Raw genomic sequence first — 8,911 nt, forward strand, 5'->3', positions numbered from 1 at the left:
GTCTATCTCGTGTTTGTGGTCAGGAATATACGAACAGCACTCAAGTACCTCCTCTTGCCGCTAGGGTGAAGTCAAGAGCCATGCGGTTTTGAAGCACTACAGTTTTCATGGCAGTCAGTTCATCAGTCACCAATTCTAGAGTGGAAAAAGTTGCATTGCTCATTGTCTCAAGAAGTTTGGATAGTTTTCTCAGCTCCCAGATTGATTTCACTGCTCCGTATGATGGTATTATGCCCGCCCATGATATGACATCATCGCCCAGATCCATGTGCGACAGTCCTTTGTCACTCACATGGGCTAGATCATGGTGATATATCCAGGACACATCAACTTGTCCCACCGGATTAGCAGGTTTCTTGATTTCTCGAACATTTCGAATTTTCCCCTGGGGTAGTGTTGATGCATGTCGTATGGCCGGAACCAGTTACCCCAAATAACAACTGCCAGACCAATTCTCAGGTAACCACTTGTATGCTTTCCTACCACATACAAAATAACAGTCATCTACTTTGGTAGTAACTTTACTATGTCCTGGTTGTGGATGAAACATTTTTTTGTCAACTATAATCAGTTGTTTATAAAGATCAGCATTATGTTTTACTTCATCAGTTGTCCTATGCATCAGTTCAAAAAATGAATCATAGTTTGTGTTGCAATAGGAACCTGTGTTATCAGTTTTATTGTAGCATCTATAGGGAACAGTCACATTGCAATTGCTCCAGCTCACCTGAACTGTATCATTTTTGTAAAAACACACAGTCCCCTTCTGTCGAACAGACAAGTGCAATGCTTCTTTATCTTGTGATGTAACATCTGATGTATCATAGACTAAATTTTCCCAGGTCTTGTTGGCTCCTAGGGGGACTGAAGTTAACAATAACCCCCCGTATGCTGTTGGCAAGGCTGTGCAAATCCAGCAATTCGAAACATTGAAAGTCTCAGCATACACATATTTGATTGCCTGGAAAGTGTTGAAGTTTGGGTGCCACTCTACGTGCAACTCTCCACGTTTATTCAGTTCAGTTTGTGTGGCTGGGAAAAGGAATGCCACAACAAAAAGATTATTATCACTAGTACAGTTAACATGATGATTATGCAATACTTCTGAGGAAACTGTTGTTCTGCATTCCTGTTTTCTCCGACTCTTTCCAAGTAGTTTTATTTGGATTTTTCTGGAGTCTATCATTTTTGCTTTTGACATGTGATCTTACTCTCTGCCCTAATAGGACCTTCAGCACCGATGGTTTCTTCACTGGGGTTGAGATGGATCAGTCCTATTGATCTGACCCCCCTTTGTAGCCAGACTTTGTGCTGAGGGCCCCGATGGAGAGGTAAGATTTTTGTCCAGTTAAAAGATCTTAACTAGTTTGGAGTGCGTCAGGTGGATCCACAAAGCTCGCTCTGCGATTTTGACTGCAGTCGGTGTTGAAAGAAGTACCTGGTATGGACCTTCCCACCTTGGGGATGTCAAGTTTTTCTTTTTTATATTCTTCACCTACACCCAGTCCCCTGGGATCACTGCCACTTCCGATGTTTCAGTTTGTTCTTTATCTGAAACAGAATTTGACTGCAACAGATGTTTAGAATTCAACAAATTTCTCATATATTCAGGTAGTGTAAGATCAGCCTCCTGGTCTGAGGACATGAGAAGTTTCCACTGGGGTGTATAATAAGCCCTTCCAAATAGTTTTTCAAAAGGAGTCAATCCTTTTGCAGTCTGAACAGTTCTCATGCCCAACAGTGCCAGGAGCAAACAATATATCCAGTTCTTCCCTGTCTCAGCTATTCATTTTCTTAATTTATTCTTTAATATACCATTATGCCTCTCAACTAGCCCTGCAGATTGCGGATGGTATGCACAATGATTTTTTAAAGAAATACCAAAATGCTTACTTAACTGATGTATGGTTTGATTTACAAAGTGTGTGCCATTGTCACTGTAGATCCTTTCCGGAATGCCGAATCTAGGAATGATTTCTTTGACAAGTACTTTTGCCACTGTGGCTGTTTTTGGATTTTTGGTTGGAAAGGCTTCCACCCATCTGGAAAACATATCTACAATGACAAGGCAATACTTCTTACTTTCACATTTGTCCAATTCTATGAAATCCATACAGATAGTGTGAAACGGGTATGGTTGTGTAGGGAAACTCCCTTGCTTGGGCTTTAACGCCCCTTGTGCATGATGTTTGTTACAAATTTGGCACATTAAACAAAATTTTAGTTTGTAAATCCGTACGTTGTGAACACCTGGTTCACCAGCTGTACCATCCCCCCTGTTGAGACATGACACTGCCCATGGCTCAACAAAGCTGCATATCTAAATAAATTAGATGGTAGTATTGGTTTCCCTTCTTTAGAGATGTACAGCCCCTTTTTCGAGAATTGCTCCTCGTTTTACTCATCTTTGTTTTTCAGCTTGCATAGTGAGTGTCTGCATTGTTTTTAACATTTCTAAGTCTAAAATCTCAGAGGGTTGTAGTTCCTCATTTAAAAGAAATACTTCTGAAGCTGCTTGCTTTGCAGCTGTATCAGCTCTTGCATTACCTTTTGAAATCTTATCTTGTTGCTTGGTGTGAGCTGTGCATTTACAAATAGCTACTTTCTGAGGTAACTGAATAGATTCTAAAATATCTAAAATAAACTGTGCATGATTGATAGGTTTGCCAGTAGATGTTATCATTCCTCGTTTTTTCCACTGTTGCGCAAAAACATGTACAGTAGAAAAAGCGTACTGGCTGTCAGTAAAAATGTTTACACTTTTACCCTTTGCTAAGGTACATGCCCGTGTCAAGGCAATCAATTCTGCTGCCTGTGCAGATAAGTTGTGTGGTAAAGGTTTTGCTTCTATAATCTCAGTTGCAGAAACTACTGCATATCCTACTAGGTTCTGTCCTGCAGGACCCCTTTTGCACGAACCATCCACGTAGTATGTCACCTCGGCATCATCCAAGGGGACATCCATGAGATCTTTTCTAGGTAGTGTCTTTTGCTCAATTACCTGCAGGCAGTGGTGTGGTGTGCCGTCTGCAGGGGTTGGGAGCAAGGTAGAAGGGTTCAAAGTCATGCATCGTTCAATTGTCATATGAGGTTGGCTCAGCAATATAGTCACACAGGAAAGATGCCTAGCAGGGGAAAGATATGCCACCTTTTCTTGTAGTAAAATAATCGCGACTGCATGAGGCACTCTCAAAGTGAGAGGGTGGAATAAAACTACTGAGGCTGAAGCCTGCACTGCCATTGCAGCTGCAACTACTGCTTGTACGCAGTGGGGTAAGGACCGTGCCACTGGGTCTAGTTGTGATGAATAGTAAGCAATGGGGCGTTGCTTGTCCCCATGCTGTTGTGTTAATACTGATGTCATATAACCTTGCTTACAATCTACAGTTTGGAAAAAACATTTATGGTAGTTTGGTAATCCTAGAACTAATGAGGATGCTATTAACTGTTTCAGTTTGCAGACAGCAGATTATGCCTCTGGTGTCCATTGTAACAAATCCTGTGCTGCCATTGGCTTTTTATATATCAGGTCAGTCAGAGGTGCAGATTCCAAGGCATAGTTTGGAATCCAGCTCCGGCAAAAATTCTACCCAGGAAGGACATCATTTCCTTTTTGGTAGTGGGTTTTGGTGCTTGCAAAATTGCTACTTTTATGTCCTCATCTAATGTTCTACCTTCCTTGGATATTACATATCCTAGGTATTTGACTTGTTTTTTCCAAAGCTGCAGTTTATTTTTATTTACCTTATGTCCTTCAGCAGCTAAGAATCGTAATAGCGCTATGGTATCTTCTTTACAATCTTGCTGGGTGGGGGCCGCCAGTAAGATGTCATCAACATAAAGTAAAATCTGACTGCCTCTTGGTGGGGTAAATCCCGCCAAGTTGCTTGCCATTTCTTGTGAGAATATTGTTGGCCTTTCACAGTACCTCTGTGGTAGTCGCGTATATGTATACCTTTTCCCCTGAAATGTGAATGCAAACCAATACTGGCTGTCAGGGTGTATCGGTATCGAAAAGAACGCATTGCTGATGTCTACCACAGAAAAATACTTTTGGTGAGGTTTTAAATCATTCAACAGGGTGTGTGGGTCTGGCACCATAGGTGCCCTTGGTATTACTGCATCATTTACAGCTTGTAAATCTTGGACCATACGCCACTATCCATTCGCTTTCTTAACAGGAAATAAGGGTGTATTACATGGTGAATCGGGAGATTCTACCAGTATTCCCCCTTTAAGTAAGGCTGCTATAATAGGCTTTATTCCTGCCTCTGCATCTTTTCTTAAGGGATACTGTATTTTCTGTGGTCTGAATGCTGACTTTGGCATGATAGTTACTGGTCCCGCTGTACGAATAAGTCCTACATCTGACTTTCCTGTTGACCAGAGAGTCTCTGGTACATTTTGTAAGGCATTCTCTTCCTCCTTTAATAGGAGTGCTAATCAGCTGTCCTTTCTAGACTGCAAGTGCACGGCTGGGTGGGTATGAGTTATCCAATTCAACTTCTGTATTTGTATTCCCTGTTCTGACAGTTCTAATTCTGTCTGTTTCTCCCATCTCATGACTTTTTCTCCTAGGTCTGCCCATTCTATGTTTTTGTTCTTGGTTAAGCTAACATGTGGTAATCGATTAGATTTATAAAGTATAAAGAACTCCTGGGGCAATGAACAGCTGGCTACACTGTTCCCTTCTGTGTCCCAGTACAGGTTACGTAATATCAATCTGTTTGCATGATTTTTAAACAATTCTTGCTCATATTCCTTATCAGGTCCTGGTGTGTTACAATAATACAGGGTACAGTGCAACATGTGTTGTTTATCAATGTCAAGGGAGGGGAACTTGCTGATGGCTACATTCATTAACTCTTCAGTCACAGTCCCTGGACCAGTCGTAACCAAGTCCTGGCTGTACCAATAAAACATTTCACCCTCCGATTGCACTGCAAAGGTATCAATTTATCACTGTGCTTCCATACCATGCATGGTTGGGACTACTGCTATATCAAATAGCTGCATGAGGTCTCTGCCCAAAAGGTTTACTGGGCATTTTGCAGAAACAACAATTTTGCTTCTCTGAGTCAATCCTGAAACTGGATCAGTTATTGCAATATCATGGGAGAGGGGCTCCCAATACAGCTGTCCATTAGCTGCCTTTACCAGTATGTAATCAGGTGACTCTGTGTTTTATGGCAGTTTGGAGGGATGTATCAGGGTTCATGATGCCCCTGAGTCACACAAGAATTTGACTTCCCTCCCTTCCACCAAGAGTGTAACTTCTGGTTTTGTGTCTGCTAAATAGAGCTCCAGGCTCAATAAAGCTAGGTTCAATATTTCATTTTCTTCACTGTCACTAACTTCTTGCACTTCCTCTATCTCTTCTGTCAACATCCTCTACTCCCTCTATCACATTCTCATTTGCCCTTTCTCTGCTATCCCCTTTCTAGTGATTCCTGACTACCATACAGTCAGTCCTCACCCTCCTTGTCTTCCGTGGTTGCCTTCTTATTTTTCCTGCAATTCTTTGCCAAATGTCCCTTTTTACCGCATTTGAAACATTCACCCCTTTTCTTTTGCCTTGAAAGTCCTCTGATCGCTGATCAGATTGTTTGTTTCCCTGTGCATTTTTCTTGCCCTTTTTCCCGGACTGCACTGCATACACTTCTGCTCCATCTTCTACAGAAAATACTTGAGCTTTCTTTTTGCTATTAAAATGCCTTTCAGCATGCCTAGCATATTCACGTAATGACTGTAACCTGCTTGTACGATGGTCTACCATGTGTTTTGTAATAAAACTGCTTATGGGTGCAATACTGCCTTTTAAAAATGCATTCTTTAACTGCTGTTCATATGGGGAATCTTGTGTTTGGTCTTCAGGAACCTGCATTCCACAGTGGTTATTAAAACATTCTAATAGTCTGGCATAATACCAGTCAATTGTTTCACCTTCTTGTTGGATGCATTGATTAATGCAAGTCCAGTCTGCCCTAGGCTTCCATTTTTCATAGATGCAGTCTGTAAGACATTTTACTCTGTTTTCTAATTCTGCGCTGCTATGTGGGAGGGGTCTTTGTGCAGCGTCACGGGGATTCCAGTTGCCACTAATCATGTGCCAATCTGGCCCCACAATTTGTCTAACTACTTTTTCTACCTCTTCTCCATTTAAATTATAACTCAGCCTCATTCCTTGCAAGTCTTCTGAGAATATACTAAAATTAACTTTTGGATGGGGAATTCCCTCAGTGGCTTTCCGGATATCTTCCGGAGTCCAGGGTCTATACACTAAAATAGTTGGGACCTGATTTTCTTGACCTGCCCGAGGATTGGGTACTTCTATAAGTGGGCATATTTCTTTTTCACTCATAGATCGTGAATTCTTAACCATTTGATATAACTTGATGCCTTCATTTGAGTTACCTGCCCTTGTTCAAGACCTGGTCTCGATGGGATCTCTAATAACTGGTTTTACTTTTACAATGTCTCTATTTTCAGTGACAACAGGATATCGTGGGGGTGGACTAACCTGTTCACTTGCTTCATATTCTGGTAAGGGAGGCGGAGGTGCTGATGCTATTACTAAGTTATTGTCCTCCTTGTCTAAAAACATTGTTTTTGAATTTCTGTTCTTCTGTTCCATACGGTTTACTTCCTCAAGCCACCTGTGTGCCTGAGGGATTCCTAATTGACGTTACTTTTTTACTCGACCTTTGGAATCGGTTTTGAGCTATTTGACAAGTTTGATAAGTGAGGATTTTTCTAATTTTCCGTCAAATTCATATTTATTAACCCATTTTGAATAATATTTAATGTTGTCAGCTCGCTGCGACTGCATGTATTTTGGTCTTCTGTTAACGGCAGATTTTGGGGTCTTTCTGTGCAATTATTACCCATTTTGTTCTACCCGTTTGATTGTTACGTAACTTCTCTTATTTTAACGTGGTACCACGGATTTTGTTATAGTCTCTTCAGAATGACTGCCTAGTGCCTACTTATTCTGTTTCTCCTGATCTATGACAAGACAGTAATCTTTTCTGTGCCTGACTTGTAAAATACAGTCCTGACAAAAATACAAATCTAGTCCCTGATCTAAAACAGAAAACAGAAAAAAGTAGATTCACCTTACCTGAGCCTACGTGATTGATCACCTGATTCGTGGAAACCCGTCCTTCAGTCGCAGATCAGAAAGTGGCTGGCCTCCTTTGTACGACAATTCAGTCGGAGGTCTTTCAGATAAGAAGAACCGATTTGGTTTCTTCCCCGTACAGTTTCAACCACCTGGCCCGTCTGATCCGAGGTGAAGTGAGGGTTCCGGCTCGAAGGACCAATCTGTCAAAGGAAAAAACTTCAAAGACCAATTCACGTAAGGTTCAAGTAATGGCACCCTTTATTACATGCAGCAAGGAGACAAAACATGCAAATACAGGATTTGTCTAAAAACTAGTGAGCAGTATGCTACTTTTATACAGTTCTTTCCATGTTACACAGAAATGTTGCTTCTATTGCTGATGTAGTTAGATACAGCTTTCTGTATTGTTCTACAGAAAATGTTACTTAGATTTCCTGCTGACATGTTCAGATTTAAAACTCACTGTTTGTTACATAGAAAATGTTACTTGGATTTCCTGCTGACATGACTGGATTATAAAAAACATTTGAGAAAAACAAACTGTCCTTGGGGCTTATTTTAGGCCTACTACAAACTTTCTATTCTTCAGTTGTGCAGTTCTAATATATATGTGTTCCATTTCAAGGTACATTCCTAGCTTAAGTACAAGTAATGCTGACTACGGTTTATACTTCCAAGCAGCCTTTGTGTTCATTATCAATAGCTTCAGCGCTGTGTACTTTCTCATGGCATAAGCAGAAAATCAATAACTCTTTGTTAAGTCTCATGACACTAGTAGAAATTAAACACTTATTATTATTTTCTTGACATTAGCAGAAATCAAATGCTTTCCTGTTAATTTCCATAGCATAAGCAGATCATAGCTGCACATATTTTCTGACATAACAGGATTGGAATGTTTCTAGTAGCTGTGCAGATTCACACAGTGTGAACAGAATAAATGCATTAACCTTTTTTAAACCTCAAATGCACTAAGCATGCATATTACTAATACATATTTTTCTAACATTATGACTTTTCAGTCTTTGGTGTTAGAGAACACATCTGGTATGCAGAACATTTTGTCATACTGCAAAGTTAGGGAAAAGATCAGAAACAAAAACAGCTCACGTAGGCCTGTAGACTTATGATCTATAAATCTGTTGGCCTATGTGAATGTCGGAGGTTATTTGGGAGGTAAAAGACTCATGTGGATTAAAAGATGTGGCAAGTATATTTGTGATGCTCAGAGCATCTGTGTAGGTCTGCAGGATTTCATCCCTTGCATTAGTGATACAACATAGCCTTGTGTTTGTCAATGAACTGAGAAGCAGTTCTACAATCCAAAATTCTTTGTGTGCTCCTATGGGTTGGTGGAAGGGTCTGTAATACAGAACAGTTTCTGCAGTCTGTGGGTCAAACAATACATCTACAACAAGCAACAGGCTCTGTAGGGATGGAAAATGTATTAGTGATAGAGGATGACGTGTGTGGAGCAATGGAGCTAGAAACAAGATCTGTATTAGACCGCGGTTTAGGTTTACTTCCTAGTGAAGTACAATGTACTTCATCTAGGAGGTACAGTCCAACATATCCTACCAGTGACTTTGGTAACTCCACTGAAACACAGGATTAGTGCTAATAAAAGCATTCAAGTAACTGCCATCATCTTCTTTTCTGCTAAGCAAAAAAGCACAGGAAATGAGGCTTTTTAATGCAGCAATTCCATTCAAACCAGTTTTGGATACATACACCAACAGCCCACTTTGTTTTCTTGAATACCATGCTACCTGTGCATTCAACAACTTC

This window comes from Protopterus annectens, chromosome 5.part0 (assembly GCF_019279795.1).
Source record: "Protopterus annectens isolate FY-2018-M chromosome 5.part0, PAN1.0, whole genome shotgun sequence".
Taxonomy (NCBI): domain Eukaryota; kingdom Metazoa; phylum Chordata; order Ceratodontiformes; family Protopteridae; genus Protopterus; species Protopterus annectens.